This window comes from Heterodontus francisci, chromosome 31 (assembly GCF_036365525.1).
Source record: "Heterodontus francisci isolate sHetFra1 chromosome 31, sHetFra1.hap1, whole genome shotgun sequence".
NCBI classification, from domain to species: Eukaryota; Metazoa; Chordata; class Chondrichthyes; order Heterodontiformes; family Heterodontidae; genus Heterodontus; species Heterodontus francisci.
In genome coordinates this window covers 35,004,190-35,015,519 of record NC_090401.1, presented here as the reverse complement: position 1 = coordinate 35,015,519, position 11,330 = coordinate 35,004,190, and the positions used below count along the sequence as shown (strand labels likewise).

At 44.0% G+C, this 11,330-nt stretch overlaps 1 protein-coding gene across 4 annotated transcripts in view; it reads right to left on the bottom strand.

Moving 5' to 3' along the window:
- The window catches only part of LOC137347137 (kelch-like protein 31), a 39,770-nt gene that overhangs the window by 13,815 nt on the left and 14,625 nt on the right, over positions 1-11,330 (bottom strand). For 3 of the 4 annotated variants that reach the window (XM_068011270.1, XM_068011271.1, XM_068011274.1), the window contains 2 exons: positions 6,258-6,302; positions 3,806-4,001 (listed from right to left, as the gene is read on the bottom strand). The gene's annotated coding sequence lies outside the window, so the exon portion shown is untranslated. Of the gene's footprint in view, positions 1-3,805; positions 4,002-6,257; positions 6,303-10,939; positions 11,062-11,330 lie in introns of all 4 variants that reach the window. The other variant, XM_068011272.1, reaches the window with a different exon arrangement.

Genomic DNA, 11,330 nt, shown 5'->3' with positions numbered 1-11,330 from the left:
GTATTAATCTAGTAAACCTTCTCTACACTGCCTCCAACGCATTTACATCCTTCCTTAAATAAGGAGACCGGTACTGTACACAGAACTCCAGATGTGGTCTCACCAATGCCCTGTATAGCTGAAGCATAACCTCCCTACTTTTGTATTCAATTCCCCTCACGATAAATGATAACATTCTATTAGCTTTACTAATTATGTGCCGTACCTGCATACTAATCTTTTGCGATTCTTGGACACCCAGATCCCTCTGCATCTCAGAGCTCTTCAATCTCTCACCATTTAGATAATATGCTTCTTTTTGATTCTTCCTGCCAAAGTGGACAATTACACACTTTCCCACATTATACTCCATTTGCCAGGTCTTTGTCCACTCACTTAACCTATCTATATCCCTTTGTAGCCTCCTTATGTCCTCTTCACAAGTTATTTACCTACCTATCTTTGTGTCATCAGCAAATTTAGCAACCATACCTTCGGTCCCTTCATCTAAGTCATTTATATAAATTGTAAGAAGTTGAGGCCCCAGCACAGATCCCTGTGGCACACCACTCGTTACATCTTGCCAACCAGAAAATTACTATTTTATGCCTACTGTTTCCCGATAGCTAACCAATCTTCTATCCATGCCAATATGTTACCCCCTACACCAAGAGCTTTTATTTTCTGCAATAACCTTTGATGTGACACCTTATCAAATGCCTTCTGGAAACCCCAAGTGCAATACATCCACCGCTTCCCCTATATCCACAGCACATGTAAATCCCTCAAAGAACACCAATAAATTGGTTAAATATGATTTCCCTTTCACAAAACCATGTTGACTCTGCCTGATTACCTTGAACTTTTCTAAATGCCCTGTTATAATGTCTTTAATAATAGCTTCCAACATTTTCCCTAGGACAGATGTTAGGCTAACTGACCTGTAGTTTCCTGCTTTCTGTATCCTTCCCTTTTTGAATAAAGGAGTTAGATTTGCTGTCTTCCAATCTAACGGAACCTTCCTCAAATCTAGGGAATTTTGGAAAATTAAAACTAACGCATCAACTATCTCACTAGCCACTTCTTTTAACACCCTAGAATGAAGTCCATCAGGACCCGGGGACTTGTCAGCCCGCGGCTCCAACAATTTGTTTAGTACCACTTCACTGGTGATTGTAATTTTCCTGAGTTCCTCCCTCCCTTCCATTTCCTGACTTATAGCTAATACTGGGATGTTACTTGTATCCTCAATAGTGAAGACCGACGCAAAATATATGTTCAATTCATCTGCCATCTCCTTATTATCCATTGGTAATTCCCCAGACTCACTTTTTATAGGACCAACGCTCACTTTGTTAACTCTTTTTAAAATATCTATAGAAACTCTTACTATCTGTCTTTATATTTCTAGCTAGCTTTCTCTCGTACTCTAATTTTACCTTCCTTATCAATCTTTTCGTCATTCTTTGCTGTTTTTTATATTCTGTCCCATCTTCTGACCTGCCTCTCATCTTTGCGCAATTATAGGCTTTTTCTTTAAGTTTAATACTATCTTTAACTGTTTTAGTTAACCATGGATGGCAGGTCCAAGCCTTGGAATTTTTATTTCTCGTTGAAATGTGTTTATTCTTTGTATTCTGAAGTATCCCCGTAAATGTCTGCCACTGCATCTCTATTGACCTATCCCTTAATCTGATTTGCCTGTTCACTTTAGCTGGCTCCGCTTTCATGCCCTCATAATTGCCCTTATTTAAGTTTAAAATACTAGTCTCGGACCTACTCTTCTCTCCCTCAAACTGAACCTAAAATTCAATCATATTATGATCGCTGCTACCTAGGGGCACCTTAACTATGAGGTCATTAATTAATCCTATCTTGTTGCACAATACTAGATCTAGTATAGCCTGCTCTCTGGTTGGCTCCAGACCATACTGTTCCAAGAAATTATCCCGAACACATTCTTTGTACTCCTCATCTAGGCTACGTCTGCCCATCTGATTTTTCCAGTTTATATGTAGGTTAAAATCCCCCATAATTATTGCTGTCCCTTTCTGATAAGCTGCCATTATTTCTTCCTTTATACCCTGTCCTACAGTGTGGTTATTGTTAGGTGGCCTGTACATCAACTCCCACAAGTGACCTCTTGCCTTTATGATTTCTCATCTCTACCCAAACTGCTTCTACATCCTAGTCTCCTGAACTTAGGTCATCCTTCTCTATTGCGCTAATACCATCATTAATTAACAGAGCTACCCCTCCACCTTTTTCTAGCTTCCTGTCCTTCCTAAATGCCATGTACCCTTCAATATTCAGGTCCCAATCTATGTCGTCCTGCACCATGTCTCTGTAATGGCTATCAGATTGTACTTATTTATTTCTATTTGCACTCTCAGTTTGTCGGTTTTGTTTCAAATGCTTCATGCATTCAGATAGAGCCTTTAGTTGTGTCCTTTTATTATTTTTGTGACTTCTAGCCTTATTTGTTGATTTACTCTTAGATTTGTACGCTCTGTCCCTTCCTGTCACAGTCTATCATTTCCCATATTAATACCTTTCTCTCTTGCCTTGTCTCTAATCCTTGATTTACCATATCTTCCCAAATTTGATCCCTTGCCCCCACTATTTAGTTTAAAACCCTCTCTAATTCCCTAGTTATGCGGCTCACTGGAACACCGGCCCCAGCATGGTTCAGGTGCAGACTGTTCCAAAGGTACAGCCACCACTTTCCCCAGTACTGGTGCCAGTGCCCCACGAACCGGAACCCACTTCTACCACACCAGTCTTTGAGCCATGCATTCATTTCTCTAATCTTATTTACCCTATGCCAATTTGTACGTGGCCTCAGGTAATAATCCAGAGATTATTACCTTTGAGGTTCTGCTTCTTAATTTGGCGCCTAGTTCCTCATACTGACTATGTAGAACCTCTTTCGTAGTCCTGCCTAAGTCATTGGTACCTAATTGGACCACAACGACTGGATCCTCCCCCTCCTACTACAAGTTCCTCTCCAGCCCTGAGCAGATGTCCTGAACCCTGGCAGTGGGCAGACAATACATCCGTCTGGACTCTCGCTCTTTGCTGCAGAGAACAGTGTTAATCCCCCTAACTATACTGTCCCCTACTACTACTACTACTACTACTACCACTACATTCCTTTTTTCTCCTTCCACTTGAATGCCTTCCTGTACCATGGTGCCATGGTCAGGTTACTCATCCACCCTGCAGCCCCCACTCTCATTGAAACAAGCTGAAAGAACCTCAAACTGTTGGAGAATCGCAAAGGCTGAGGCGCCTACACTCCTGCCCTCTGGGTCCCCTTACCTGCCTCAGCTGCAGCCACACTCTCCTGTCCCTGACCACTGATCAAATCAGAAGACCCTATCCTCAGGGGTGTCACTGGTACAAAATGATCAGGTAACTTTCCCTCTCCCTGATGTGTCCCAGTGTCTGCAGCTCGGACTCCAGTTCAATTACTCTGAGCCAAAGCTCTTCGAGCCACAAACACTTACTGCAGACATGTTTACCCTGGATCACACTGGCATCCAGAAGCTCCCACATGCTGCAGCCGTGACACATCACCCGTCCTGCCATCCTTAATGTGTTTTAATTAACTACTTAATTATTTCAATTATTTATTTTCCTTTTCTTATTTATCTTATTAAGCTTACCACTAGTTCCTTTACTATTTGAAACGTTAGGATTAGAATGGACCTTAATCACTTTCCAGATACTCACCAAACAGGTAGCTTCTTCCCAAACCAGTTACCTACCTGCTTGCCTGTGATGTTTGATGCTATGTTTGATTTAAATTAAATTAAAAGCTTACCTGTACAGTCACCCCAGTGGCTCTATTTTCCTGCTCTCCCTGTAGATTGTGACGTCACTCTGATGTCACTTTTCAATTTTTCCCGGCTCCGCTCCCACCGTGCTCCTCTCTCTCCCCGTCTCTGGTCTCCAACTCTGGTTTAAACCTCCGCTCCCACCGTGCTTCTCTCACTCGCTTTGTCTCGGTCTCCGGAGTACTAGGAGTACATATCAGGAAATTGTAGACCAAAGTATGTGGATGGAAAATTATCTGCTGCAGATGTGCAATTTCCCAATATGCACTCTCTTAGGCAGGTGCAGTGAAACATAAAATTTAAGCTAGAACCTTTTTACATACAGTTGGGAAATACAAAATGAATTGGACAAAATACGCAAGTGAGCAGAATAATGGCAACTTAAATTTGTTTTAGAAAAGTGTAAGGTACTGCACAATGAAAGGAAAGGAATGACATACATACTCCATAAATGGTATGGAAGTAGCTAAGAATGAAGTTGAAAGAGATGTCACAGTACGATCAAATAGAATGCTGAATTACATAGCCAAAACAGTAGAGTGCAAGGCAGAGGAAGTCGTGCTCAAATTGTACAGTGCTTTGGTAAACCACATCCTAACTATTGTGGAGAGAGAAGCAGAGTTAACGTTTCAGGTCTGTGACCTTTCATCAGAACGGGAAAAGGTTAGAAAAGAATTAGGTTTTAAGCAAGTGAAGGGGCGACGTTGGTGGGTGCCATGCAGGCCCCCACCTGCCAAGAATGAGGCACACATTATTTTGCCACCTGAACATTAAAACCTAAATTTGCTGCTGGGAAGAAAAGAGGGCCTATCACAAAGAATTGCCAGGCCCCTCGCCAGAAAGACTTTTTTTGCCGACTTGCAGACAGTGTTGGAACAAAGGACTCAGTCCCTGCTTCCCCAATGCACAGAAGACCTGGTCAGACCAGTTTAATCACATGACTAACTGGCAGTTGGAGTTTTTTGAATTTGAACTTGTCACAGAGTTTTAAAATTCAGAAAGCTGTTTTCTCCTAGACTGAAAGGACCTCTCTCCTGCATTCTCTCATCTTTCTTACGGAACTGAAATCCATTGAAGACACAGGAACCCCAAGAGAGAAAAGTCTCCTACAGTGAACAAGGTTTAAGAAGAATACTGGGTCCCAACGAAAAGCAAGATCTACTTACAATCAAAGACTCTACAGTGAGCTCGAAGCACAGTCACAAACTCCCTTCAGAGATTGCATCAAACATTTTCACTTTGTTTTTCTTCTCTTTTCTGTCTCTATTTGCATGTGCGTATCAAGTATGCATGTTAGCATGGGGCATGACATGTATCCGTGGGTGTTAACCAAATTAGAGTTTAAGTTTAAGGTTTAATAAATTTCACTTTTCTTCTTTAAGCCTAAGAAAGCCTGTTCATGCTAATTTCTTTGCCTGTTACAATAAGACCAGGTGAAGACTAAAAGGGACCCCTAGCCACCTTTCTCACCCAGTCGTAACAGTGGGGAAGAGAACAAAAGGAAAGGTGTGTGATAGGGCAGAGGACAGGAGAGATTAAATAACAAAGCTGTCCTGCTCTATTGTTTCCCTTTTGTTCTCTTCCTCACCAACCTCCCCCTTCACTTGCTTAAAACCTAATTCTTTTCTAACCTTTGCCAGTTCTGATGAAAGATCACAGACCTGAAATGTTAACTCTGCTTCTCTTTCCACAGATGCTGCCGGACCTGCCAAGTATGTCCAGTACTTTGTTTTTTTTCCAGATTTCCAGCATCTGCAGTATTTTGCTTTTATCCTAAATATTGTGTTCAATTCTGATCATTGAGCCAGCTGGATTCAAGTGCTGAAGGCAAAAGGCTGATTCTTAGTTTCAAAGAGTTGAGTTATGAGGAAAGACTAGAGAAACTTGAACTTTAGAATCTTTAAAGGAGGCAACTCTGATAACCTTATAGAAATATATTAGCTAGGAAGCGCTCACCGTTGACCTCAATGAAAGCTGCCCACAAAGAATGAGTGTTCTGAGGCATGGATTTTTCCCTTTCCTGACATTAGTTTGAATCTGGCGCCAAATCAAGGGGATCTCCAGACATCCGGCAATAGTGATGTCACCAAGCAACCAGTCACATGAAGTATTCTCACAGATAGTAAACCAAGCAGTAAAATCCACTGGTTATCTTTCACTTTTATTACATTTTACAGAGAGCAAAATAAGTGATTGGGATGTACACATTAGAAGCTGAAATATCATAGTTTTTTTACATTTGTTAGAAAACGTGGATTTATCAGATTGGAAAAATTTAACGTTACATAAATATAAAATTAGTTTTTCAGGGCCAGTGAGGTTCTTCAGCAATAGCTATGGCTTAGTATGGTGTTAAAACCCCAGCTACACCCCATTAACAAGGCATAACATTTTTGTTTTTTAACAGAAATATTACAGAGTAAAAAGGCAAGTTCTCACCACTTTCTAATTGATTGCAGTCTGCCGGGACTTCAACAGCACCCCCTATGGAGAAACATAGAATCAGTGACAGCAACTTCTGGATTTCCATGATAAACTGTGCATGTGTGGCAACAGAAGTTGCTGTCAGTTTCAGAGGAGTAAAAATGGTGAACACTGACAATTTCGCCCTCAATCCTATTGCAAAATCTCGGCCAAAGTGAACTTTCACTGTGACATTAAGGGACTGCTGACTAACTGCAGCATTCTCCAGCAGGTCACCAAGTGGCAAAAGTGACCCAAATTTGATTATTGTGCAAAGGAAGCCACTCATACTCACATTTGACTGCCTTGCCAGTTTTGCCGAGAAATAACACATTTCCCCCCATTTTCGTTGGAGGACCGTGAAACCCCTCTTTGAGTCTCCAGTTCACTGGTGGGAAGCGATCAAGGAGAACATCAAGAGGTTCTTCATCCACAAAGGTGTTCAGAGGGCGAGAGAGAGACAGAGGGAAATATCCCGACTCCAGAAAAGTATGCAAAATCTGCTCCGGTTGCAGTCAATGGGGGTCGAGGTCAAGGAGAACCTCCTTGAAGGTGAAGGGCCAGCAGGCCTCGCTCTTTGCCAAGGAGGCCTCCAAGATCATCTTCCGGTCCAGAGTCCGCTCCATCGAGCAGGATGAGACGTGCTCGCGTTACTTCTTCCAAAAGGTACACAGAGAGAGCTCTGTTATCAGCAGCCTGAAGGAAGAAGATGGCTCGGTAACGTCTTCGCAGTCCGACATACTAAGGATCAGCAAATCCTTTTATGCTGGGCTGTATGGCGCGAAGCCCACAGACAGCAGAGCCTCCCAGTCCTTCCTGTCATCTATCACAGAGGACTTAGATGATGGCAGGAGGGAAAGACTGGACAAGCCGCTAACTCTGGACGAGCTGACAAAGGCCGTTGAGTCCTTCGAGACGAGTAAAACTCCCGGAAGCAACGGCTTACCGGTCGAGTTGTACTCGGCCCCGTGGGACTGGGTGGGCCCGGACCTGTTGGAAGTATACAAGAGTATGCTCCTGGCCGGCAGCATGTCAGAATCCATGAGGAAAGGCATCATCACCCTCATTTACAAGCGGACGGGGGAGAGGGCAGGAATCAGAAATTGGCGGCCCATCTCACTGCTTAATGTTGACTACAAGATTCTGTCCAAAGTCATAGCCAGTCGAGTCAAGTCTGCTCTGGAGTTGGTGATCCACCCCGATCAGACCTGTACTGTACCCGGCAGGAAGATCTCTGATAGTCTCGTGCTACTCAGGGATACGATCACCTACGTGCGGGACAGGAGGGTGGACACCTGCCTCACCAGCCTGGACCAGGAGAAGGCTTTTGACAGGATATCGCACACTTACATGATGGACGTGCTTTCCAAAATTGGGTTTGGGGAGGGAATCTGCAATTGGATCAAACTGCTCTACACAAACATCAGTAGCGCAGTCTCAATCAATGGGTGGGAATCGGAAAGTTTCCCGATCCAATCTGGAGTCAGACAGGGCTGTCCTCTCTCCCCGGTCTTGTTTATTTGCTGTATTGAACCCTTTGCTGAGTCTATTAGGAAGGATGCGAGCATAAGAGGGGTGACAATCCCAGGCAGCGGAGGCACTCAGGTTAAAACCTCCTTGTACATGGATGACGTCGCCGTCTTCTATTCGGATCCGCTGTCTGTGCGCAGACTGATGAAAATCTGCGACCAGTTCGAACTGGCCTCGGGAGCCAAAGTTAACCACGGCAAGAGCGAGGCCATGTTCTTTGGGAACTGGGCTGACCGATCCTTTGTCCCCTTCACCGTCAGGTCAGACTACCTGAAGTTGCTGGGGATATGGTTCGGAAGGGCCGGGGCGTGCACCAAAACCTGGGAGGAGCGAGTAGCCAAGGTACAACAGAAGTTGAGCATGTGGGGGCAGCGATCTCTCTCCATTGTGGGTAAGAACCTGGTCATCAGGTGCGAGGTGCTCACGTTGTTGCTGTACGTGGCGCAGGTCTGGCCCATACCCCACTCCTGCGCTGTGGCGGTCACCCGAGCCATTTTCCGCTTCATCTGGGGATCCAAAATGGATCGGGTCCGGAGGGACACGATGTTCAAATCTCTGGATAAGGGCGGGAAAAATGTACCCAACGTGGCCCTCATCCTGATGACCACCTTCGTGTGCGGCTGCATCAAGCTGTGTGTAGACCTCCAGTACGCAAACACCAAGTGTCACTACGTGCTGAGGTTCTATCTGTCCCCGGTATTGCGAAGGATGGACCTGGTCACATTGCCGTGGAACGCTCCATGCCGTACCGTACCGTACCACCTATCCTTCGTGTAGCAGGTTCTGCGGGAAAACACCTTTGACCACCGATCCATCAGGCAGTGGTCTGCACGGAATGTCCTCAAGGCCCTATGGGAAAAGGAGACAGGGGATCCTGTCGGATGGTTCCCCGAGCAAACCGTCAAAGTCATTTGGCAGAATGCCTCATCACCAGAACTTTCAAACAACCACCAAGATGTAGCTTGGCTGGTGGTGAGAAGGGCCCTCCCCGTCAGATCCTTCATGCACACCCGAAGTCTCGTCCCCTCCGCGCAATGCCCCCGCGTTGGCTGTGGTGGGGAAGAGACGGTTGCCCACCTATTCCTGGAATGAGTCTTTGCAAAGCAGGTGTGGAAAGAGATGCAGTGGTTTTTGTCGAGGTTCATCCCAAGCAGCTCTGTAACACAGGAGTCTGTGCTCTACGGGCTGTTCCCAGGGACGCACACCGAGACAAACATCAACTGCTGCTGGAGGACTATCAATTCGGTGAAAGACGCCCTTTGGTCTGCCCGAAACCTGTTGGTCTTCCAGCGCAAAGATTTGTCCACGACTGAATGTTGCAGACTGGCACATTCCAAGGTCCAGGACTACGTGCTGAGGGACGCACTAAAGCTTGGGGCAGCCGCAGCAAAGGCTCAATGGGGAAAGTCCACTGTGTAAGCTCCCCCCACCAAGGTGAACTGAGGGGCTGGATCCATGGGAAACCCCTTGAACTGTATTGGAGAAATTTTGTGTGCTGTAAAATGTAAAAATGTATATGGCATGACAATGAAATGGAAGGGTTGTGAAGCAACTCATGATTGTACTGAAGGAAACTTATCACCTTTGCACTGTTTGTATTTTTTGACTTGATGCTGTTTTAAACTGGGAATGTAATTTTTACAGATTTTTATGAATAAAGTATATTTTGGAAATTAAAAAAATTTCCTCCCATTTTCTCCTCTGAATAGCCTCGGTAATTAATACTGAGAGTGAAAATTAACTATCATAGTCACTTTCACAATCTCCATCATACCCTTACGACTAGTTAGTTGGGCGGTGAACTGTGATCCTTTGTACATTTGCCGTTGCCCGATTAGATAGCTTGTTTTCTCTGCAAAGTTCCATGGAAACCCCAACAAAATTGACAATCCATCTTGAGAAGATCCAATTTTAAACATTAGCGGAGTTTGGCAGGGCAGTCAATGCGAGTATGAGTGGCTTCCTTTGCACAATAATCTTCAAATTTGGGTCTCTTTTGCGGAGTTTGCGATTGGATTCCCATTCTAGGCAAAGACCCAAAGACAAAGAATGCTGTACTGAATGAACTCCTCCCGTTTCCCCTCTGATTTTGAACCCTTTCTCCTCCCCTCAATTTAACAATACCGAAGCCAAAGATTTCTGCTACAATTTTAGCTTCACTGTAAAGTGGTTGTGGTTGTGCAAGTCATCGGAAACGTGGCAGTATAATCCAAAGAACCAGCAAATGTCCTGAAATGTGAGAACCGAATGTTGCAGACTGGCACATTCCAAGGTCCAGGACTACGTGCTGAGGGACGCACTAAAGCTTGGGGCAGCCGCAGCAAAGGCTCAATGGGGAAAGACCACAGTGTAAGGTTCCCCCACCAAGCTGGACTGAGGGGCTGGAACCATGGGAAGCCCCTCGAACTGTATCGTTAATATTCTCAATTGCTGTAAATGTAAAACTGTAATTGACATGACAATTGTGAAACGGAAGGGTTGGGAAGAAACTCATGACATTATTGAAAGAAACTGATCTCTTTTGCAATGTTTGTATTTTTTCGTGCTGTTTGGAAACTGTTTGGCAATGTAATTTTTACAGATTTTTATGAATAAAGTATATTTTGGAAATAAAAAAAAAAATCCCCTCCAAGAGATCGTCTTATTCTCGGGGTCGAGCACCCAAAGCCTGCAGTATAGATCCAGCCTGAGAGCTATCAATTAAATCTACAAAACGTGCTACTGACGATCAAAAAGCGGAATGAATCCTATGTGGCATTACAGGTAAAGGAGTATAACTGTTTATAATAATGAAATCAGGGTTTATATGTAAATGATTGTAAAGGAAACCTCGAGATTAACCCTATTCCAGCATAAAACACGCTGCAACAGTGCCATAATAAACTACCAGAAATATTTTGTACGCTCTAATTTACGATTTACCTGCTTTTCTAAAGAAACTTTAAGGAAAGGTGAAAGCTAGGATAATTCTTTTGTATTTTTTAAGGGTATGCAACATATCAGGTTTATAAGAATGGCCGGATCTCTATAAAGCTGACCATGCTGCTTTCTCCAGCTCTTGATTAAAATAGAACGGTTAAAATACCAACAGGGCGGATTTCATTCCAACGAAACCTAAAAGTACTCACATGTTGTCAAGCGAAATGCGTGAATGTCGAAGCCCAGTGCTGCTGAAGAAATGCAGAAGGCCGACTCACCACGAATTGCATGCAGCGCCAGTCTGGGCTGACAGCGTATCTCATGTTTAGTTCTAGTAAAAAATACCCCTACATTTCAGCGATCAGCGAACCGTGTAACAGCCACAAAGTAGGCACCAGCTGGCTTTATGCATTCCATGAACTTTTAAACTGTTACAAATAACAAAAGGCAAACATTCGGATAGTCTTGCCATTCTTCGGCATCGCACAGTAATCAAAGCCCGTGTTTTTAAGTTTCTACCCGGTTTCTTATAGCAATAAATTACTTTATTTACAGATTGCATTTGTATATCATAGATAAGAGTCAGTCGTGTGAATTGGC